General features: G+C 41.6%; 3 long non-coding RNA genes across 4 annotated transcripts; 2 read left to right on the top strand and 1 right to left on the bottom strand.

Annotated features, from left to right (window-relative positions):
- Nucleotides 1-127: 127 nt before the first annotated feature.
- On the top strand, nt 128-6,795 carry LOC310675392. Its single transcript, XR_014510095.1, has 2 exons — nt 128-383; nt 6,216-6,795. It is a non-coding gene; the product is annotated as an uncharacterized lncRNA (long non-coding RNA).
- Nucleotides 6,796-15,291: 8,496 nt separating this feature from the next.
- Nucleotides 15,292-17,441, bottom strand: LOC310675395. The gene is made up of 2 exons (XR_014510102.1): nt 17,258-17,441; nt 15,292-15,572 (listed from the first exon to the last, which is right to left on the bottom strand). It is a non-coding gene; the product is annotated as an uncharacterized lncRNA (long non-coding RNA).
- Nucleotides 17,442-17,488: 47 nt separating this feature from the next.
- On the top strand, nt 17,489-23,142 carry LOC310675390. Of its 2 annotated transcripts, XR_014510092.1 has the most exons (4): nt 17,489-17,572; nt 18,184-18,259; nt 20,234-20,330; nt 21,185-23,142. It is a non-coding gene; the product is annotated as an uncharacterized lncRNA (long non-coding RNA). The 2 variants fall into 2 exon arrangements; XR_014510093.1 differs by lacking the exon at nt 20,234-20,330 and having other exon boundaries at nt 17,491-17,572.
- Nucleotides 23,143-24,789: the final 1,647 nt, after the last annotated feature.

Here is a 24,789-nt window from a genome sequence, read left to right as displayed (position 1 = left end):
AATTCCTCTGTGGATTCAGAAGTAAGGTGAAGGCTACCGCAGTCTAGCTTCCATCCCTGGCTGTAGGCCTAAAGGCTGCAGGGATGTTGCATCCCCTCACTGCCAGTGAGAAAACCTGCAATGGGAAACAAGCTCCCATTTGTGAGTCAGAGGACTAACAGAGGCTCTGTCACAAAACAATGAGGTCATCCGGACATGGTGACACCTTCTTGATGAAAATCATGTGATACCAGCAATGGAGCACTCTTGCAGGCCCCACAGCCTCCTCTGGCAACTGGAACAGCTATGCAGCATTCCCAGAAAGGGGTCCTGGTGTTCTGGGGCTCACAGCTGCTCTCTTGTGAGCACCCGGTCATTATAGAGTAAAAGCAGAGCAGACGGAGGTGAGGAGGTATCTGGGCAAACCTACTTTATTTCTACTAATTACAGATTAAAGAACATAACAAACATGTATGAGAGGAGCAGCCCTCATATGGACATCCTGTCTCGTCGCAAGACAGAGCAGAAAGGAAAAACACAATAGTACCAGAGACAGAAGTCACACAGACAGGCTTCCTTTCTCACGGAACAGAAAGTAAACAATAGGATCAGATGATCCTTGCAATGGGAGGAGTGAAATACTAACAACTAGCTGCCCACTATATTGTCAAGAACTTGGGCTTCATGAGGAATTTTGTCCTATCTATGATGGACAACTCTAGGAGAGTTGGTGTGTTAGGATATAGTTCCGTTCCACCTTAAAAGGAACAGGCATGACTGTTGTGTGTCACATGCCTGTTTACTTCCAGCACAGTCTGCTGGGAACTTCTGTTTGCATATTGCTTTTGCTATACTGCTGCGTGCTTGGACAGAAAGGGAAGCAGACATGATTTTTCCTTTGTTCCTGAACTATGCTGAATAAACGCCTGTAAATAATGCTTACACATGTCTCTGTCCGCCACTTCTGTTGTGAATATTTATTCACTCTGCTGATAGAGCATGCTCAAGTTTCTGAAGGCTTCTGAAGCTATGAGTCACTGATTGATGCTGTTCCAAGGGAGACCGGAGTTCTCCCGGCTGCCGGTCGGTGGCTGGGGGCCTGCCTGATGCCCCCATCTCCCTGGCAGCATCCCAACATGGTGGGAACTTTAGCCTTCTTTTCGTATTCAAAGTGCATAGGCTAAATGGACAGGAGGTGAATGGGAGCACTCTGGCAGTTCTACCATGTTGTTTCTAAGGACAGAACACCAGCAAGACATAAACTGTGCATGTATAGGATTCTCTCTGCACATTTGGAAACCATGTTTTTAAAGAGGTAAGGAAATGGGACATTACACACAGACCTACTTGCAGGCCCATGTTTTCATTGAATGTGTGAAAGGAGTGCCACTCATCTCATTTTTTACATTTGACTTGTCCTACCCATAGTCCAAAATGGGATTAATTTTACTGCATCCAAAACATCCGGCAGATAATCTCTGTGTTTCCAGAATGTGATAATATTTGTAATGTGCTAGATCATGGGCATTTAAATGTCTTTTCCCTTTGACCTACATTAATCCTAACATAATGCAATATACAATTTTGAGAAGTTTGTAAAAAATGATCACCCAATTTAGATGGGATAAGAAACGTCAGAGGATTATTTATTCCTCAGTAAAAGTGGTGTTTTATTTAATTTCCGTTAATTTACAGCTAAATTTTGGAACCAATAGTCATTATGTTTGTTGTATAGGGAGTGTTAAAAGATTGAAACAAATGTTTTATCTCATTTCAGGCATGGTTGACTAAATGTTGTGGGTTACTGAACTGAATGAAAAAAGTCAGTGTCTATCAATCACATGCAGCTCTTAATGAACCAGATAGTGCAGAAATAACAAAATGTGTGAATTACATTTTGGCGATACTGGCATCGTAATGATACAATCTTATTAGAAAGTTGTTCTAAGAATGTAAGAATGTTGTATGTTGTTATTAGGGGTTTTTTGTGTTGTTGTTTTTAAAACAATTTAAAGAATAGACTAAAACTCTGCCTAAGGAAGAGAAAGTGGTCCTGTTCTCAATCCTTCTGCTGATCTTTATTAGACATTCAGCCACTTAACAATAATAGTTTTAGAGAGTAATCAGAACTAAGGCCAGGGCCAGTTGTAGTGGAAGCACCCCTCTCTGCCTGGTTTATTAGAGGACAGGGTTGCTCTCCTGTAACTATGCTGCACTAGCTCTTGACAAAGTGGCATTTGGTGGCAGAAGGGGTGGCAGAATTCATCAACACTAAAGCCTGGGTGAAGAAGGGTTTGGGGGAGCATTCTGCATTGCTATCTTCATGAACAGGAAGCTTTGCTGAGAGAGACAGTGTTTGACTGGAGCTACTGAATTAGGCAATCCTTCCACGGTCTTTAATCATGGAAAACTCAGTTGCTATTGCCACAACGAAAATTCTCCTGTACTCTATAGCCACAATGCACAAGTCTAGTGACTTATATTAGCCCAATATTTGAACACCTTGAGTGATGATGACTGATTGCTGTACACAACAAAATGGTTCCAGGTACTCAGTAAGCATGCCAAACGCTGAAATCCCTTGCTTGAATTTTCAGTGGTAACGTCAGAAAACTGTATGTATGAGCACAGAAGGGCAAGATTGCATTTCTGGTGATGGACTGTGGGTGTGAGTGTTATTTTAATTTGATGAAAGAGATATAACCAATATATTTCAAATTAACGTTCACATCCTCAGGTGGGCTCCTGAGTTGCTCGTCTGGTTGGGCACTTGCCTCCTGTGCCACCATCCCACCAGTTAAAACTAGTTTTCAGGTTGTTTGGTCTGTGTTGATAACATTGTTGCAGCTGTTATAGGGTATATATAGTAAGGTAGAGGTAAAGGTACCCCTGCCCGTACGGGCCAGTCTTGCCAGACTCTAGGGTTGTGCGCCCATCTCACTCAAAGAGGCCAAGGGCCAGCGCTGTCCGAAGACACTTCTGGGTCACGTGGCCAGCATGACAACGCTGCTCTGGCAAGCCAGAGCCGCACACGGAAATGCCGTTTACCTTCCCGCTGGTAAGCGGTCCCTATTTATCTACTTGCACCTGAGAGTGCTTTCGAACTGCTAGGTTGGCAGGCGCTGGGACCGAACAACGGGAGCGCACCCCGCAGCGGGGATTCGAACCGCCGACCTTTCGATCGGCAAGCCCTAGGTGCTGAGGCTTTAACCCACAGCGCCACCCGCGTCCCTATAGGGTATATATAGTAAATGCTTTTGACGTAGGTACAATGGTTATGGCAGAATGGTTGCCTTTCCTTGGGTGCTCTTACTGTTTTATCTCCCTCACTTCTGAGCTGGTGGCTTTGCAGTTGCCTCTCCTCTTTCCCTCCCCTTCAACAGATGCCTGAGGAGCCACATGCATTTTGAGTCTCTAATCACTAGCACATATTCTTCTTTGCTCGCTTCGAGAGGGAGCCACCTGAGACGCCGGTATTACAGCCACCAGCCCATAGGGGCCCCTCATTCACGGTAGAGGAGCATGAGGTGAGACAGGTATTGAGGATGGCGAATCCGAGGAAGGCGGCTGGACCTGATGGCATCACTGGAAAGGTGTTGAAGGGCTGTGCGGATCAGCTGGCGAGGGTCTTTACTAAGATCTTCAATAAGTCCTTACACCAGTCTATTGTCCCACCCTGCCTGAAGTCGTCAACTATTGTCCCTCTGCCTAAAAAATCCACAATCAGTAGTTTGAATGACTACAGACCAGTTGCACTGACTCCAATCATCATGAAGTGTTTTGAGAAACTGGTGCGCCGTCACATTATTTCCTGTCTTCCATCAACTTTTGACAACCACCAGTTTGCATACAAGGCAAATAGATCCACAGAAGACGCTATCACCACCACTCTCCATGCTGCTCTGTCCCATCTGGAGCAGCCGGGGAGTTATGTGAGGCTGCTGTTTGTGGATTTTAGCTCTGCTTTTAACACTATCCTCCCCCATAGACTGGTGTCCAAGCTAGAGGCGATTGGACTCTCCAACTCCACCTGTCTCTGGGTTTTGGATTTTTTGTCAGAACGTTCTCAGAGGGTTAGAGTAGGGTCACATATGTCCACAGCCCTTAGCCTTAACACCGGCTCACCACAGGGTTGTGTGTTGAGTCCCCTGCTCTATGCTCTCTATACGTATGACTGTACAGCCATCTATTCCAGCAACAAAATCATCAAGTTTGCTGATGACACTACGGTGGTAGGGCTCATTTCAGGAGGGGATGAGTCCGCCTATCGGGACGAGGTGGAGCGGCTCTGTGTTTGGTGTGGAGAGAACAATCTGGCTCTTAATACGGCTAAGACCAAGGAATTGGTGGTGGATTACAGAAAAAAAAAGGCGGACATTCAGCCCTTGTATATCAACGGGGAACGGGTGGAGAGGGTGGCGGAATTCAGGTTTTTGGGAGTAACTATCGATCAGGGCATGACTTGGAGCGCAAATACCACTGCTCTGGTGAAGAAGGCCCAGCAGAGAATTTATTTCCTCAGACTTTTGAAGAAGAACAATCTGAGTGAGAGACTGCTGGTGTCCTTCTACCGAGGCTCCATAGAGAGCATTCTTACATACTGTATTTGTGCTTGGTTCTCCAGTTGTACAGCCAGGGAGAGGAAGGTGCTCCAGAAGGTCATAACCACAGCCCAAAGGATTATTGGTCATCCTCTCCCATCTTTGGAAGAACTGTACGGTTCCCGTTGTCTTAGGAAAGCAAACAACATCCTGCAGGATTCATCTCACCCGGGACACAGTCTGTTTGCACTACTGCCTTCTGGCAGGAGATATAGAAACATCAAGTCAAGGACAAATAGACTGAAAAACAGTTTCTATCCAAGAGCTGTGGCCTTTTTGAATGCTGTAACTCGATAGTGTGACCTGGGAGTTTGATGGGTGTTGGTGTGGGTGTGGCTGGAATGTGGTTTGTTTGGTTGTTGTTGTTGTTTTGCTTTTGTTGTTTTTAAGGGATGGCATCCAATTTCGTTGCACTTGTGCAATGTTGCACTTGTGTAATGACAATAAAGAATCTATTCTATATTCAAAATGCATGATGAAGTATGTTGAGGTAATGCTCATCTGCATTCATGATTGTGAGAAAATGTTCTTGACTGGCCAAAAGAACAAAATTTATATGCTTGGAGGGAGGGGTGGAGACACACGCATGCATAACTTAACAGCAGCAACAACCGAAAAACCTTTCATAGTGGACAGCCCTGATCAAAACTTTGTGACTAACTCAACAATTAATACACGAATAAATCTTATTAATGTTTTCTGCTCCAGTTAAAATGATATACTTTCTGGTAAAGCAGGTGTTGGAAGAACCAAAGGGCAATAATGGGGTAAGATAAATCCCTTCCTTGTTTTCCAGTGATTAATGGGATAGGGGGAATTATGTGGTGAAGGGAAGCAGAGACAAGAGAGTTAGGACTGTCCCCTGACCCTCTTCCTAAGCTGGAGGTTTAGGAATGTCTGATGCACGGAGTCTTCTCTACTTGTCAAGGCTTCCTGCCTGGTTTAGAATTCTGATCTGATGTTGTGCCACGGTTCTACGCACAGGTCCAAGCTTTAAAGCTCTGGGAATATCCACACTTCCTCTTGTCCCCCTGCTTTCCCCCAGTTGGAGCCAACAGCAATTCATATTTTCTCCAGCTTAATGTTGGCTCCAACCTAGCGCTAAAGGGTGGGTTTTCCTGGGGAAATGAGTGGGGCGAGGGGAAAGGCACTTGTACCCATGTCTAAAAAGCATGTGTTAAGCAGAAAACAGCTCAGTCCCATGCTTTCTAGGGACAAGCAGAAGTGTGGATGAGCCCACTGTGTCCAAGCATATGTTTAAGCTTAAATAATCACTTCTGTTTTATTGCCACTTGGATTCCTGTAACTTCGTGTTTTCATCTCTTATGTTCAGTGTCTCCTCTATTGTCATTTTTTAATTATTTGTACTTTTACACTTTTGTATGAAGATGACACTTTTCTGGCGATTTCATGCTAAATCCATAGGGGTTTATCACCAATGTAAGGTTAGCCTATAAACATCATGTTATTTAGTGCTACCACCACATGTCGGCCATTCATGTGTTTCCAGAATGCCCATAAAAGGAAAATAAGATGAATAAAACTGTAATTTGGTGACGTTTCTCTTGAATTTCACAGTGGTGGAAAAAATAACGATTGTTTTGAGAATAACATCCAGTTTTTTTCTGTACGCAGGTTTGCGAAGACAAAGGCTTAGAAATTGCCTGTCTTTGCTATAAAAGAAGATGGCAGGGAATGAAATTTTCAAATGCACTGAGCACCCACAACTAGTCGAAGATTCTTTAAACTAGGTCATTTGTAGCTTGCTTATGATCACACAGAAGCTAGGAAGAAACTCCAAATTTCCAAAGTCATATTTCAAAAATATAACCATGGGCTCATTTTACCTCTTTTGCTGCAGTACCACATCAACTCTATCATAGTCTGCTACCTGGATAATAACACCTCCAGGAACCATAACTGCAGCTCTGCTCTTTAAAGAACTCACCACCACCACCCCTTGTTTGTAAATGTTCTTAAAATATGGGCAATTTTAAAGGGGGACCAAAGAGTCCATGCAGAACTATCAACGCTGTGTTAGCAGAGGGCCATTTCATTAGCAAGAAAAAGCTAGACATTTCCTGCAGGAATATCTGCCCTAACAAAAAATGTCAAGGAGTGGGGGAGATAGAGCTGAAGAAATACAAATGGAAGGTTACAACCCTATGCATGCATATTGTACACTGTTAACTATGAAAAATGGCTTTCAACACAATTTTTATGAGTGTGTGTTAATTTACTTCTAAAGAAACTGAGAATCTGACATAAAGTCATTCTTGTTTAATTGAAATTGCTTTTTTAAAAAAATAACATCGCTAATGCACACTTCAAAGCAAATGCAGTTCGCTACCTCAATATTGCAAGTTGGGAGGGACCACGGCTAGGTGATTTACAACAACCTTGCAGAGTTGCCCAATGGTATTTAAAGCCTATGGCAGGTTGGGCTGAAACTGGGAGAGTAGCTTGCAGCCTACTGCGACCATTTTAGAGAGGCTCTGCGTTTCACCAACATATGACGTATGGCTGGTGTGGATGTGGCACAGGGCCTTTTTGGTTGTGGTGTCTAAACTCTAAAACACAGATGGGGAACCTCAGGCCCAGGGCTTCTTTATCTTGAAGCAAACTGCCTTGCCTGGCTGAATTGTGCCTGGAACTCTGATAAAGCTTCTTGCTCACCTGGATAGAGGACAAGGAAGTGAGTGTGACTGTGAAGACGCTAGCCTAACAGAAAAATAATAACTTTCATTGCTCTGCGCAATTTTGTATCTGGCCCTGCCAACCAATGGCATGTGCCCCTTCAAATTTTTTTTAATTGCCCCAAAAGGCACAACAGTTCTCATGCTATAAAATATTCCTCACCCTTGCTCTAGAACTCTTTCTCTTCCGATTCTCCACTAACCATTTAATTCTTAACAAGTAGAAAAATGTGAATGCCATCTTGTTTCAGCAGGCTTTTAATACCAGATTATGGGTTTTGCTGCCTGATCTTGTAGCTGATTGTGCTTTCTTCTGCATAGCAAGCTGTTGATTTCCTTATTGTTTTTGATTATATTTTGTCTTTTATGATTGCATGTCACTTTGGCTGAAAAACAATGGATATATTTGAAAAATAATTTAATTTAAAAAAACTCCTAGCATTTGCTTACCCCATGTGGAGACTGACAAACATAGCATGCCTAGAGGCAGAAATGTGAGACTGCATCAAGAGCTTAGCATTTGTTATTGTCTTGTCACGTGACTCGGGTATTTCCCCATGGGGGGGGGCATACAATTAAATGATGTATAGGCTGACTAGGTCAGGCACACCTTGGAAGGGAGGGCATTCCACAGACCTTGCACTTTGCAGCCTTATCTTTGCACTTTTCATAACATTCATCAGATGAGAAGGAACCTCGTACTTCTGCTGAATCTCACTTCAGGCCGCACATCAATAGAAATTCTAATTTTAATTCTAATGCTTGTATATTGGGAAGTTAGTAAACAATGTGCTTTTGGGGGACAAATTCTCTCTCTCACACACAAGACAATTCACTTTTTCCCTGGTCTGCTCTTTAGTTTTCTGCCCCCATTTCCAAGAGGACCTGATGCACGGGAGAGAACTTCCAGAGATACGTGAAGCTGAAGGCATAACCTCTGCATAGATTGCTGGAACAGAGCAATTATTCATTGCAATAAATGGTTGTATTAACATTCATTGTACCAATTGCGGATTTGAGTGAATGATTTATTATGCTCACTTGAACTGTGCGTTAAGACATATATACATGAAGTTAATTAAGAAAATAAGTCAAATAAGAGCAGGATATTTATAGAGTAATGGTTGTTGCAGAGATTAAATAGATTTTCTCTCTCCTTTGTATAATTTAAAAATTTGTGGGTTATGCACTGAAGTTAAGTGGCACAGAGTCAGAACAGAAATTATAACTACTACTTCACTCAGGACACCATTAACGTTTGTTTATTAGCTGTACTTACAGCCCCCCCTTCACCAGATGGTCCTAGGAGGACTTACAAAAATGTCACAGTTAAAACAACTTGCATTAAAACAACAAAACCACAAAACTTTTAATGGCAAAAAACAAAAACCACCAGCAGCATGGCTGCCTTGGGGGCAGGGATGGCATAGAACATAATTAGAGTGTTACAGTCGTGGTTAAACTTTTCCCGTAAATGCTAGTAAAGGTTTAACTCGTTGACTTATTCTTGTCATGCAACTGTTAAAGGCACAAGAATCCCCTTCCCTCATGCCAACCCAGAAGTTTCAGACTACTTTTTCAGGGGAAGAACCACCAATATATTTTTCAGGGCCCTCCTGTCCAGGGGATGCAGCTACATGACAAGTGACTGGAAGTTCTGCACCTGTTAGGTGAAAGTGATGGTTGATATACGTGCTTTGATCCTAATACGTGCTTTAGTCCCCGGAAAAAAGTGAAGCACAGAATGTGATGGTAACACTAAATGATTCTCCTTTCAGCACCATACCTTTTTATACGTTCAAGACTCTGAAGATTATATTAGTTTGAACTATAGATTCACTTGTAAAGCTCAATGGTCTCTGCACACAAGTTTAATACTGACTTCTAGGGCAGTATCTTCTCATTTTGGCTATATATTTATAAGGCTTTCTACTGGGAAGGAAGCCATCAAACAGCATTTCATCTAGCAATAGATGGGTTGTAACTTATGTTCCTCTTCTGTCAGAGTTCATCTAGGCCTTGCAACACTTTCTTCTTGCCAAATATTTATAGCTGAGTTATAAGAGTCACTGACAGGAACTTCAAGCTTCCTCCAAAAAGTCCAGACAAGGGTATTTAGAGTTGAGGTGTCCTGAATCTTCACTAGTTTCGTGTATTTTTATGTTGTTTAAGAAACCAGCACTTTGGGTACAAAGAAGTATTTTCCATAAATTAAACGGGGGGCCCAATTTCAGAAGTTTTGTCTGACTACCAGTTGCTTAGTAGACACCTAATTGAGGGAGGGCTGATGTCTCCATATCTAACTTGTAGCTTCCAGGTAAGAAAAAGAGGATGCAACTTTTTCCTCACCGAGAAAGCGTGTTCTCAATAAAGGAGAGCACATGTTGCGGATGGGGACGGCCAAAACACCCTGTGGTAAACAGGCAGGTTGGTATTAATGGGCCTGTGAATGAATGCTGTTGCTGGGGCAAATTTGATGTTGCCAATTTAGGGGTGGGATCAGAAGGTATTTAAGCAGGGTCCGCAGCTAGCTACTTTCTCTTTCGCTGCGGACATCGGATCACCCGCCCGCCCTCCCTTGTTTGGGCTTTCGCTTTGACCTTGCTATTGCCTGTCTAGGGGTCGCTCGCATTGATGCGGGGGCCTGGTAGGAATTTTCCCGATTGGCTGATTAGTGCGTGCCTTTTGGGTTTTGCCTACTGCATAGCAAATCGTCACAACTTGTAAGGTTGGTGGTTAGGCATTGGTTTAAATTGGTTGGTGGAGGGGTATGGATTGGCTGTGCCTGCCCCTCCAATGCTGCTGCTACACGGGAATTCCGTTAAAGGAATTCAGGGGCTTACCACTCTTTCGTTCAAACCCCTGGAATCGGGTTTGGGCCGTGTAAGCCCCTAGGAGCATGCGGGGAGAAGCTGAGGGTCTGTGCCGCAGCTCCAGTTATCCCTGATCTTGTTCCTCCACACTGGCTTCCGCTGGAATCCGGGAGTCAGTGCTGTCCCCAGGCGGGGGGGGGGGGGGACAGATAGTCATAACCAATGCCTAAGCAACCACTCACAATTTGTATTTTAATAAAGTTGTGGCCAAAATTATGCCAAAAACCTTAAACAAAAATCATGTGTGATGTGTGAGTTATTGGGGAAGGGTGTTTTGGGGGACCTCAGCACGCAAATGCTGAATTTTTTTTAAAGCTTCAGCATGTCTTTCTGTTTTCAGTTCTTACCAAGGATTGTTTTAAAGAAGGCTGTCATGGCCATGATGGGGTATTTAAGAGTTTTCAGTGGGGCAGAGAAAGTGGTGTTGAACAATCAGAGCTACAGAAGGAGTATAAGCAAGTACGTATGGGTGTTGGGATTTCATTCCTTCCCACTGCTGATGTGTGATTGTTCTCATCACATGTCTGTGTTGACATTCCACACTGTTGGAGTCATGAGAACATAAGTTGAGTTAGACTGTTCTGTTATGTTATGCTTTTGCATTTTCTGTTCTCTCTCGGACGAGAAGGAGAGAAGAGCCATGATTTCTTTGTTCTGTAACACTTGATCTTGTACATAATAAATTAGCTTAGTATTCTACACCTCAAGTCCAGCTTCTGCTTTGAACTCGGCTATGTTTGTGTGTGCATATATCTTCAGATATATGTCGCAGTAGCAACTCGGGACAGAAGAGTGATGAATCATCCCGAGGGCTGTTTTGGAGGGAAAGACACAGTTCCCTGGCATTTTCCTAACAATGGGGAGCTGAGTTTTTAGAAATGAAGCAACAAAGCAGACTGGAACCAGGATTGCTGAAGAACTAAGTTATGGCACCCCCCCCCCCCCCAATTTGAGGAGTTGGCACAGAGAGCAGTGAACTTCCTTCCTCCTCTTTCTTGATTGCATAAGTGCACCTGCCATCATTCAGAATATGGGGCCTTGCTTTGCAAGCTGCTTCCCTCCAATCACTGGCGGAGAAAGAGGAGTGTGGGGGGAGCGTATCGCACCCGGCAGCGCAATCCCCAGGGTGCCATTGTGGCTGCATCCCCTGCCCGCGCCGGGCACCCAGCCCCTGCAGGTGGCACGCCCCGCCCATGGGACGCACACCAGCCGCGCCCCTGCCTGCTCTCTCCCCCCCCCCTGCACTGCCTCCAATGATGCTATCTGCTGCCCTGCACTGAGACCATGCAATCTCAGGCTTCTTCAGATTCTGAAAACAGTTACTGAAAGGGGCTTGCACTGAAATGGATAGTATTCACTAGGTGTAATTAAAGTTAGAGCTGTAAATCAAAGAAGCTTCAGTTGACCATGTGTCGGGAAAGTTCATTTTAAAAAAGAACTAGTTTCATCCTGTCCAAAAAGGAACTAGTTCAAGTTTGTCCTATTGCAAAACAAACTAGCATTCCCACCCCCAGCAATCAGAACGTTACAAGCTGCTGTGCTAAGGTATAAGGTCCAAAGGTAAATCAGGGACCTCACAGAGGTAATAAGATGTCTGACAGACATAATGCCAACTGGTGAAGCTTTCCATATAGTATTCTAGTATTCCATATAGTATTCCTTATAGTATTCTAGTATTTTCATACTAGAAAAGGCTTGCCTTGTTTAATTTGCATTAGCTACACAGCTTTTAAAGGCACAACATATTGTTTGTTTGTTTCCTGTACCTGTACTTGCTGCAAGTTGTTCCTGTTTGAAGAGAGTGAAAACCTTCAGCAGGAAAAATACAGGAAATACATCATATTTAAATAGCATTAAATTACAAAATCTCTGATCTACTAAAGGAATTGTAAAAAAAACAACCCCAAAAAACCACTCAAAAACATATAATTTACAAGAAACAAGTCATTGTTAAAAGGAAATGAAGGAGCATCTTGGACACTATGTTTCAATCCCAATTAAAATAACAAAGTAATGTGCCTACTAATTACAATTTATATTTACTGAAAACTGGTTCCCACCAATGAAGGATGTGACATTAAGCAGTAGAGAGCAATAGTAAGAAAAAGTGGGCTGGTGGCATATATTTTTAGTGATTAACATTTTCCTGCTCCATTTAAAATTCCATGTTGATATTTCTTGTTGATGTATTTAAAATCATTTAGTAAATCCTAAGTTGAAAACAAGGGTAAATTTAATATTACATGCTCCAGATTCAAAGGGCAAACCAATGTAACTGCTTGTATATGTTTTGCTATCTGGGGTTTTGTATGCATGTAGGAATATAAAATACATATTCATGCAAACATAATTTTGAGACAATTTACTGGAGAGAAATCTAACTTGTAAGAAAGAATTGCCTTGTGTTAGAATGCCATACGTGATGCCCAAAGGTCATACCATAATTTGAAAACCAAATTAATCCAGTGGAGTACTGTTACCTTCCTTATTAATATGATTTAGTGTGACCTTGTTTCACCATTGTTTCAAGATAACTTTGTTATTATTCCTCCTTTGCATTTTTGCCTCTATGTTCCCACCTCCCCCAGACAAGAACTAAAATTCCAGCTGTACCCTATTCAGTTTACCATCTGTTGAACATTTGGATTCATTTGCTAATACTGGCATCTTTCGTCTGCAGGGAATTTTTCCTGCCAAATGACCACTTTCCCCCCACACATCATCTTAAAGGTTAGATTCCTCTGTGGGCAGTCAATCTATTGGAGACCATTTGTGTTATTTACTTTAGTTCGGGAAACAATGCTTGATATAAACAACTAGGCACTCAGGATTTATTAAGGCTTACCATGCAGATAAGTGCATGTCAAAGCTAAAGCTACTGAAAAAGATTGCTCCCCGTCTTCTGTCACATAAATCAGAATTGCAGTGCCTTCTCTTGAACAATATTAATAAAATTTGCAGTTAAAAAATAATCAAAGTATGTGAGAAGCTGCTGGTTTAAAAGCCTTGTTTATGTGAAGTTACAGTGACCTTTATTTGCTGCCCTCACAAAAGTGCCTCATTTCCCCCTCTTCTGTTAGTATTTCCCTCCTCACCCCCCCCCCCCAGTAGGACGCATACAGAAATCATACAATGTTGTGAAAAATATTGTTGAATATGTACTACAATATATATGGAATACTAGGCATGAGCAAATCATTTTGAAAGTCTTCAGTGGACAGAACGGTGCTTTATAGAACAGCTGAACTGCCATGGAAAAGCCACGCCATGTTCCCCCTTTGTTCCACATTAGGAAGTCATTAAATCAAATTAGTCATTAGTTAGGTTGTCAAGCCAAATTATGCAATGTTGTCAATGGTGAATACCGGTATTTATTTTATTTGAAATATATTATTCAACTCATAATTTCCAGAGCAAATTCCAACAACTAATAAATGTAGTAATGCCATTTTCAGTGGTAAGAGGCGGTATTCAGCAGAGAGTTAAAAATATATATGTGAGGGTAAAAGTCTGGGGAGATATAAAGGGTCATTGCTGGAGCCTAAAAAGCATCCACATGGGGGCCAGGGGTCCCAGAAAATGCGTTCACCAACAGGCCAGCCCCTCTTAACCACCTACCACAAACTCTTGGTGTATGGTTACCATTTGGTAAAAGTTGAATTCAGAGTATTGATAAGAAAACACAAGTAAGTTAAGTCGCATGACAACTTTTATGTCAGATTGGGGCAGAAGAAGTGTGATGCTGTAAAACTCAGGTGTGGAAAGTGGCTGCATTGGGTGGCCGGCGGTTGCGGCCCCTTGTGGGCTGCCATCAATTCCCTGGTAGCAAGGAGGCACATACTATGTAATGAAAGCAAAAGGTGCAGAAAATGTCTTTTTCCACAAATGGAAGGGCTGTTTTACTTCGTGCATTACAGCACAGTGCAAGTACAACTAAACTCTACAAGGATTTTATTCCATTCTCACAAGAACCTATGCAATTGAAACAATGAGAAATGCTGCAAAATCTACCTGTTATAGTGATGTCTGTCCTCTTGTGCAAGCTCTTAAGAATCTCTAAAACAGTGCTATAAACTGTTCTCCTCCATTCACAGAACTTTGAATCTGAACCAAGTCTTTGAACTGGCCTGACTCACCTTTTTTTTTTATTTAGAGTTGGAAACCTTGCTGAATTAAATTGCTAGGCAGATCGACATCTTGGGCATCAATTATTTAGCAAAGGCAGTGAGTAATGCTTAGCTTCCATAAAAGCCAAATCTAAATGGTTGCCATGTGTAGGCTATGAATATGGTGATGTATCGTCTAATGCAACAAAACAGCCTGACTTTAGTCAGCCAATTTGTAAAAGAATTAATGCTTTCCAGCTCATTTCATACAGCTACGGCACGTGGATATGACAACTCTAGCTATTTCTTTAATTAGGGAAATTGCTACTGCTATTCAAACTGTTTGCCTTGTGTTCCATTTTACTAAGGTGACCCAGGAGACTTAAGAAAACAGAGAGACCCCACGGCACCCTCCTAAACAACTACATACAGTTCTCAGTTGAATTGAAATACCTGGAACTGTGTGAATCGTTTTGGAGGAGGAAGATAAAAATACACCGCACAACAATAAAAGATGAATTACATTCAGTTTTGCTTTCAGCTAACAAACCTAGAATTACTCGCACTGACGAGGCCTTACCTTGAAATGAACCCATAGAAACAGCATGTATGAAGGCAGCCAGGAACTTAAGCTATCAATTATCTAAGTACAAAACACCTCAATGCAGCTTTAATACCTGGATAGGGCATTTAGAACTGGAATTTAAGGCACAGCATGCTCAGTTTAAACAAAGTTTAAATGTAGATTTGGAAGGAAATACACCGCTGATGATACTTCAATGATTACGAATGTAGCTGGGAAATAAAAGATAAGCTTGACAATGGGACAGTAGGCAGTTTGAAGAAAAGAGAAAAACACTGTAAAAGGATAGATGGTAGAGAAGACTACAGAGATTTAAAGCCACTGAGGGCTGGACAAATAGGCATCAATATAGCCTAATTATATACACAAAGCAGCAGATGAAGCTTATACAACTCAACCCCTGAAGAACTGGGCCACCTATACAAACATTATTGAAGCAACCATAGCTACAGCTTTTGTCAATGCTTTTAATGCTATATTGAGAACTGTTGTCTAGATGTTGTACAGTGCAGGTACAGCATGGGATGCCCAAAATGCACCAATATGCTCAGATCTGCCATGTAGCATCTGTTGATATTCAGTAACCAGCCTTCTGCAAGATCAAGTTGCAGAAGTCAAGTTCTAGGCAGAAATAAACCGCAACGTGGTCCAATTCCTTTGATCCTCCACACCACTGAAAGTTTGGATATTGTTTTGCTTTTGAGGCAAAGATTGTACAGTAGTCTTTTCCAACCCTAGAAAAGATGCCACATTTACTGAGTAATAGCAACATATATGACTCTTAAACCAAGACTTTAAAATCTTTCCTGAATGATTAGTTTCTATTATCTGTGAATATTTATAGCCTAAGTATGTTTTCTCAAAGTATGGACTAGTTCTATTACTATATGCCCCCTGACTTGCGTTGGAGAAATTTAAAAAGGGGGTTTCCAGACTGGAGCGTACACTCACAGAAACCCAGAAGAAAAGGATGCAAGCTCCAAGTGAAAAGATAGGTCTTTATTGAAATGCAAATGTGCACAGGGACAGCCTCAAAAAATAAGGAGGAGGCTGCAAAGAACCACATACAAAGCAATTTTAAAAAATACATTTCCAGAATACACATGCCATTTCTATTCACCAATCAAAGGATCACAACAAACAATACTTGAAACCCAATGTCATCATCCTGAACCAATCAAAATCATTTGGCTCTTCAGATCAGCCCTCATCATAATATCATGTGACTACATATAACCATTTTTCAGGGTCTTTCTTTATTAAGACTTTGACTAATTTTCCTGTTCATTACATGTCCCCCCAATGTCCTCTTTCATCTGTCTACAAAACGATTCAAGAATAATCACAATTGCCATGTCTAGCTGATTCTCTTTTCATGCTTACAATGGCCATCATAGAGTCTAACAGTTTATTTTTCTCAGTGTTCTGGATTAGACATTCACTATGTACAGTACCTAAAAGCAGCTCATTCTGTACTGTAAAAGGCAGGTGCAGGCCCTTTTAGTTTATCTAGGTCACAGACTCAAGAGAAAATGGAATAATGAAAACACAGTTTTATGAAATTATTATTTTCTCCAACGTTTGTGACTCTCAGAGAACATAAGAAGAGCTATGCTGGATCAGTCTGAAGGCCCATCTAGTCCAGCAAACTGTTCTCACAGGGATCAACCAGATGCCTATGGGAAGCCTGTGAACAGGACCTGAGTGCGACAACCCTCTCTTGGCTCCATACACCTTCAATTCATCAAGCACTCCCCACCCCATACCACTCATCATCACAAGGACATCACTATTCTATGTTATCCAACATAAAGAGAAAGCAGGGGACCATTATGCAGCTCATTAGCTACTGCCCTCACGGGATCCTAATCTTCAGTGAAAGAACTGGGACTGAAAGACCAATAAAACATGGGGATGTACTGGAGCTAAGTTATAAGCAAGCACAATATGTGAGTCTGCATAATCTATTTTTCTGCTTCTGTTAAGCCGGGGGAACTTAATTTGTAATTACTGTGCTTTTTAGAGAACGTGTCAGTCTATAAGCACATGAACCCTCCTCTTTAATCCCAGGTATTTTGGTCCTAGAATAACCTTGGTTTCAGATGAGTTAGAATATTGACAAAGTGTTAAGCCAAATTTTCCCATCAAAGCAAGTGCATTAAACCATGCAGTGAAATGCAAGAATAAACCACGTCAAAAATATTATTATGATCCATGGGCTTTCATATTATAGGGACGTTCACTTAAAACAAAGAACCGGTATGAGTAAAAAAATAATTAATAAATCTTCAGAACAGGATGTATAGTCAAGGAGCTATCATGAATATAAACACTATTACTACGATAGATTCTGTTTGTGAAACTGGATCACATTTGAGCCTACTCACAGCAAGTGAGACCACGCCTTTCTTTGGATCACCTTGTTTCACCGGATCATTGTGTTTTGATTTTAAGTACTAGAAGCCAGCTTTCAAGTTATATATATACACGTAACCACTCTTCAAGCTTAGGTTATGAAAACAAAATTAAACCTTGAACTAGTTGTCAGGCTGATGGCTACCTCCTTGCAGCAGTTTATTGGCAACTGCTGTTGGCATGGAAACAGCTTAGTTGAATGCAAACATAACATCCTGATATCATTCATGATGTCACAAACAGTGTAAGCTTGGCAAAGTCTGATATAGCTAACAGTTGGACCAAGTCTACACACTGTCATGATGGATGCTCATAGCAGGTGATGAAGGGGTTTATTTTGGAGCTATATTAAGTTTTCATATGGGTGTAGTTTTGATCTGATCTGCAGATTGGTTTGTCAGCCAGTACCCATAAAAACTGAGGTCAAGGTCAATCAATACTAAAAAGCTTTGCTACTGATTCAAGACATAGCTTTGCCAATGTCATGGAACAGCCAGTGCAGGAACAGTTACCAGCCCATATTAAGAAAAGCTGGAAAGGAAAACACCTTTATGGCTATCTCTTGTCGAGGCTATTACTATTAAGAGAGTTAATATGGACAAACAGTGGGCAGCTTACAGGGAATTGCTGTGGGACACAAACTGAAATCAATGGAAAATGTAAGGAGCCATGTTACGGACTGGTTACAATATCATAAGTTACACGAAATGTTTAAATTAGATAGGGAAAAAATGGGTTTTTGGACCAAAGCTCACAATTCAAAAAAGAACTTCTACAAAACAAAGAGAAACTTTTGTCTAAAATGTATAATCTGTTACTAGACTGGGAAACAAAAGGTGGGCAGTAGATATAGGACACAATATAGATTTTAACCTCTGGGGAAAACTCTGGAAAAGTGACTTGAAGTTTACAGCATGTTATTCTTTGAAGGAGAACTACTTGAAAATGATTCACATGTGGCATTTAACTCCGAGTAGGCTTGCTAAGATGTATAAGACTGAATCAGGTAAGTGTTGTAGATGCAAAGAGGTGGAGGCAACATTCATTCATATGTGGTGGACTTGTAAAAGGGTAAAAGAGTATTGGAAAATGATCCATAATGAATTGAAAAAAAATGTTTAAATGTACTTTCCCTCCCAAAATAGAGTCCTTTCTGTTGGGGATAATTCAGACTGAAATTCCCAGGTGTCAGAAAAGGTTATTTATGTATGCTACTACTGCGGTCCGTGTTTTGTTAGCCCAAAGATGGAAAACGAGCGAGGTCCCAAACAAAGAAGAATGGCAACTTAAGTTGATAGAATATGAACAACTTGCATTCTTAACATATAGAATAAGACAACAAGAACATATGTTTAAAGAAGATTGGGAAAATTGCTAAAATGTACAAAACAAATTCTAAAATGTGTTGGAAATGTAAAGAGAAAGAGGGCACTTTCTGTCATATGTGGTGGACATGTACCTTGGTAAAAGCTTTCTGAGAAATGATATATAATGAGTTAAAGAAAATATTTAAAAATACATTTGTCAAAAAACCAGAAGCCTTTTTACTAGGTGTAATAGGTGAAGAGTTCCCAAGAGAAGATAAAAAACTTTTTATGTATGCAACGACGGCAGCGAGATGAAAAGAAGGAGAAGTACCAGCAAAATAAGAATGACAGGTGAAACTGATGGAGTATGCGGAAATGACAAAACTGACATTTCTAAAGACTGGAGTAAATTTGTAATTTATTTAAAAGACCACAGTAAACAGTTAAAATCTTTGGCAGGGATGTAAAGAAACTTAGAATGTGAAATTTAAAATGGTAATTATGGTTACATATTAGACAAGGGTAAAAGATGCAGTAAATTTAATCTTAAAGATGGAACCCATGAAGGGAGGGAAGGAGGTCTAAGGGTTTGAAAGAACTCTGTATTTTAATGTTCGACATGGTTTTGTTTTACATGTATAATTTTTTTCAAAAACTTAATATAAATTATTTTAAAAAGGAAAATGTTTATTGAATATATGGGAAATAATTGTGTACAGCTGAAAACGCTGGCAGCATTAAGATAAATTCAACAGTATAAATAAGTTTTGATGGATTCAGTATGGAATACTGAATGGTATAGCTTTTGTAAAATATGCAGGGATTTATGATATGTAAAATGAACCACGGAAAGAGAAGAAGGGAAGTCACTGATATCTTAACGATGTAAAATGAGTATTTAAAATTGTAAAACAGAATATATATATAGAGAGAGAGAGAGAGAGGAGAACAGGAAGTATGGAGAAAGAGCTTGTTTAATTCCCCATTGTTCCAAAACAAAGGTGAGCTGTTTTAGGTGAGATATTCAGGGAGAATGAGCTATAGGACTGTTATGAGTTTCTCAGATACAAATGACATAATATTGTATATACAAATAGTTTATGTTACATATATATATATTTATAAACTCTGTTTTTCTTGCGGAAAAAAGAAAATGAAAATTGAGAAAAATAATTAATTCGGAATGAGTTGGCAGAAATGTCGTCGCTCCCCCCCCCCCCCCCCGTGCAGCTGCAAGCATTTTGTGGTTGTCTTATCTGTGTTGCTGGGCAAACCTGCATGTACCACTGGGTAGAAAAGAACTCCAGTTATAGCATTCATAGTCGGGGAGCACAGGAGAATCTGTTGGAGATGGGAGACTGATGGAATGATCCTGTGAAAGCATGGAATACTTTGTGAAGAGCTTGTCTGAGGGATGCTGGACAACTTGCAAGACTTCTGGACTCAGAGAGCCAAGGCAGCTGCAGAACTTAGCCACTGGGCTTTGCACTTGCTGTGTGGACTAAGGAAGGACTTTGTAAACTAGAACCCTCTCTGGGCTCAGAGAGTAAACCCTTGTAGCAACTGTAAATAGTGTGGATTATAGCATCTGTGTTTCTGTTTGCCAAGTAAACACCACTGTTGCTTCCTGTGGTAAGCTTAACCGCTTAACTGAATGTCTGTGATGCCAACAGGCCATTCTGGGCAGCCAAGCCGCTACTTGATAGGGCAGCAAGACTTCTTAAATGGTGGTGGAGCGGAAAACCCTTGACTGCCTTCTATTTATTAAAGGTGAGACAGGTTTTTAATGTTTTAATTAGTTTTTTTTTAGTACTGTTTTGTTGCTTTGTTGTTCATTGACTGGAGCTTCTTTGGCAGGAAGGGATGGATAAAAAATGGATTGATTGATTTAAAAGGTATTTAGATTCTTGCCGTCTGCTGAAACCTCAATGTTCTCCTGTCCTTGCTACTCACTCCTCGCCTGTCCCTGCCGAAAATTCTTCAATATCTAGTGACTGACATAACCAGTGACTAGAAGTCAAGAAAAGAAAAACTTCCTTAGGTGGCAGGCTTCAACCTAGTTATAACAAGCTGTAATGAAATAAAACAGTGAAATCTTTGCATTACATTGCAATTTCAATCAGATGTAACCTAATGAGTGAGATGAGTTCCTTGGCACCAGTGAGGATCAGCTGAGCTTCAATTAATGCACTGATTCAATTAAATAAAGCTTGAAACTCAGAACGTAATCCATGCTCAACCCTTGAGATTGAGTGGGAAGAAAACTAAATAAATAGTTTGTAGCTATTGGAAAGAAAAGTAATTAATTGAATGTTAAAGGTGATTCCTTCCTACCTTGGCATTTCACAACTTTAAAGTTACATTTAGTTGCATTTGAACTAAGTATAATTGTGTTTCAGATTACACAGAAAAGAAGAAGAAACAGCAAAGATTTGTGCAAGATGAGCTGATTGGCCCAATTCACACCCATCATTTCTACAAGGAAAAATGAATCGCTGTTTCAATTATTATTGCCACCAGTTGAAGGAAGGAAAGCTGAGGCTTCACTTTTAAAATAAATATACTGATTTTGATGTTTTGAAGTAAAGCCTTTCCCTACAATTGTATATAAAAAAATTTTTTAGGAGCAATGCCCCAGAAAAAAAAAAATGGAAAAGGCAACCCCCCCCCCCCAAATGAGGCGAGAAATACTAACAATTTTAAAGCTATTATTAAGAAGACACTTCAGCAGCTGATGGACTTTGTAAGTGGCTATTAGCTTTTTGTCTCTGCTAAAAGGCTTTTTATAAAAAATGGAGGCAGAATAAAGCGAGAGAAGAGTGATGAAAGCAACATATTAGAAACTACCTAAGAAGCAATGACTAGCAATGAAGGATCATTTTGAAAAAAGCAAAGGTTAACAGACTCTCATCCTCAAGTCCTTGCTTTAAAAAATTTGAAAACATTTTAACACCCCCAACTCGCCATGCATAGGTTTCACTTCACTCTACTATGGGTTTACCATTAGTTCCTTATGTGAAGCAGATTTTGGCAACTGAAGTCTGTAACAGTTCTTGATTTCAAAACACCTGGGAGCAAGGTGAGCTTACTACAATCCTGCATAGCTTAGAGCCCAGTGACACTAGTGGTCGGTGGCATGTTATGGTGGAGATGCTAACTTCTCGGGGGGGGCGGCGGTGATGGTGCTCATTTGGGGAGGAGGAAGGCAACTGCATGGTGCAAACACAGCATTACAATCCATCCGGCGTTCTTCCTAATGCTTTTCTAGATTATTATTTTCTTTTGCGGACAAACATAGAGAGAACATTGTGAAACTAGTGGGCACCAGTGCAGATCCAAACCAGAACCTCACTTCTGCCTCTCCACCTTCTTAATGAAGGCAGGGGCAGGAAACCATTTTTCCCAGCACAGGACAGGTTAAAAGAAAGTTACCAGATATTTTTCAAAGAATCTGGGGTCACCTTTAAAAAAAAAATATGAAAAAAGAAGTTATTAAAAAAAGTTATTTTTTTAAAAAAATAATAAGTAATACCTTCTCTTCTGTGGTCTCATCTGTCGCGTGGCCTTCCTCTGAGCCCCGGCCTGCTCTCTTGGAGCACTAGCTGCCATGGAGTAGGTTCGGGTCGGGCCTGGGCTCAGCCACGTGTCCATGCCTTCCCAGTGCTCTCCTACCTCTCCTCCTCAGTGGCAGCGGTGGCAGTGGCATGGCAAGGTTGGGGCTCCCCTCTTTTTGCTCCTTCCTCTTTCTCTCTCTTCCTTCTCCTCCTCCTCTCCAATGTCTCCCTGCGTCAGCTCTGGGGTTTATCTGGCCCTGGAGCGCTGCTGGGCAATCAACCGGGCGCTCTCACACCCGGCTCAATTTGGGTCAAGGGGGGGGGTGTCAGCAGTTCCCCCAGTTGACGTGCCAGGTGTCCCTGGTCCCCCCTCGCAAGTGGTGGTGGCAGCGGCAGTCTCAGCAGCCCGGAGCCAGCCTGGTAGCGCAGTTGGCTCTGGCTGGCTTCAGGAGCTGCTCAATGCCATGGCGCCCGCCATTTTGCTTCGCTGGAAGTCCCCATATGATGTGTCTTGTGCCGTTGAACCAATCACACAACATTCATTCCCTACTAATAAATGTACAGCACTTAAAATATAAATCCGGGGACATTCTGGGGACAGATTTTGTCCGGGGACAGATTTTTAAATCCAGGGACTGTCACCAGGAAATGGGAATGTCTGGTAAGCATATGTTAAAAGGCAATTGAAAGTGATATGTTTGAAAAATAAAATAGTATTTTCTGCTTTGAAAGCTATTACTCTGAAGCATATAATGGCAGACATGGTGATGAATATATAAAGACAGCCTGAGAAATGTGATATTTAACCCTCATTATATACCTGCATGAATGGTGTCACTACAGAATGCAATACTTTAGTGTTTATCAAATTGAAGTGTGGTGTATGCTCAAGGGCTGTTTTGTAAAACAAATCTTGTTATTGCTTTTCACTTAGCATCTGAATCATTGAGAAGGCTCTTCAGATCATCCTAAACATGGTATATTTCACAAACCATGAGCATCCTCCTCTATTATTTTAATTTGTATGTTGAATGCAAATCAAAGAAGTTCAATAAAAAATGAATAAAATATTACTCAAGAGGCTGGAATTTCAAATCAACACTTTAAAGCAGTGGCGTAGCGTGGGGGGTGCAGGGGGGGCCGGCCGCACCGGGCGCAACATCTGGGGGGGGGGCGCTCGCACTCGCAGCTCTCTGCCCCTCCCTGGCTCGCTCACTCACTCTCACTGCAGTGCTGGCTGTGCGAATCCGATCCGAGCCGCCGGGTCGCCGCCCACTGTGGAGGGGAGGGTGCCAGGCGTGTGGTGCGGTGCGGAGAGAGAGTGAGGGACTATCTGGGGGAGGGACAGTGCAGTGGGGGGGGGGCGCAAATTACTTGCCTTGCCACGGGTGCTGACAACCCACGCTACACCACTGCTTTAAAGCAGGGATGGTGAGCCTCCAGGCCTCCATGTCTTCTTGGACTTCAACTACCATGAGCCTTGACCAGTATGGCCAGTGATCAGGGATGCTGGGAGTTGCAATTCGGTAACATCTGGGAGGGTCACAGATTTCCTATCCCTGCTTAAAAAGATGCACATTTTTCATAATAACGGGGTAAAATAAGACAGGGCAACAAACAACGAATTGGACAACTTCATAGTTTACTTCTCCCACCCATTAGTCGAGGGGCTGCAATTGAAAGAACGGAACAACAGGACACTGGGAGTGCTGGGAGTTTATGGAGCCTTCCCCAATTTGTGCCGGCAACCATGAGAGATAATTCAAGCAGGATTCAGGAGTATTATGCATGCTGGTGCTCTTGATATAGAACCATAGAGGGGAAGAACTGTGGAACTAGAAAGAGATCCAGGGATAGAAGGTGGAGGTTTTCAGACTTTCAATTGTTTTGTGAGACCCCTCCACAAAAAAAAACATCCATCCTTATACACATTTCTGTTTGGCCCTTAAAGCACCTGGCAATCTTATCTTATCTGCATGGTGACAGGTAAAGGAGGGATTGTTAAAAGGGCAACCATGTGTGAAAAGGGTGATAACCATAAAAGCTGAGGAGGCTAGGAAGAAACATACCATTTAGGGCTCATCCAGACTTAGGTCTCAGCTATACAGATGCAAATAAAACATTTAAAGTGTGTTGTAAAGTGCATTATACAAATTTGACACTAGATGGTGATGGTGAGCTATGACAAATTCAATCTATTTTTCAAAACTTTTTTTTTTTTTAAAGCATTTTCACCGTGTTTTAAATGTGTGTCTAGATTCCACCTTACACATGTCCCACCCCTTTCCCTCTGGAAAAACCCAGTCTTCACCATTGAATCAGAGCAATTGTCAACTGGGTTTTCCATGGGTTGATGTTTGCTTCGATTCAGCACTAAAGAACAGGTTTTCCCAGGCAAAGTGGAAGCACAAACAGAAAACCACTCGAACCCATGCTTCCCAGGCATGGGACTAGTGGAAGTGAGGACAAGCCCTTAGTCACCCATTGTAAGTTTGGCAGGTTAAAGTGACGCGATCGTTAAAAATAATCGCCCTTTTAAGTTTACACATTCTTCCTGTCAACTCCTTGCAGTACTCACAATCGTATTTTAAGAGTTTGGGGTCCTTCCTTTAATCAGGTATCCTAGGTGAGGCTCAGGGATGGAATATGAATTACTGGCACGGGAATGGGGCACA

The sequence above is a fragment of the Podarcis tiliguerta genome (assembly GCF_965153285.1).
Source record: "Podarcis tiliguerta genome assembly, chromosome: 4".
Taxonomy (NCBI): domain Eukaryota; kingdom Metazoa; phylum Chordata; class Lepidosauria; order Squamata; family Lacertidae; genus Podarcis; species Podarcis tiliguerta.
This window is presented reverse-complemented; position numbering and strand designations above follow the sequence as displayed.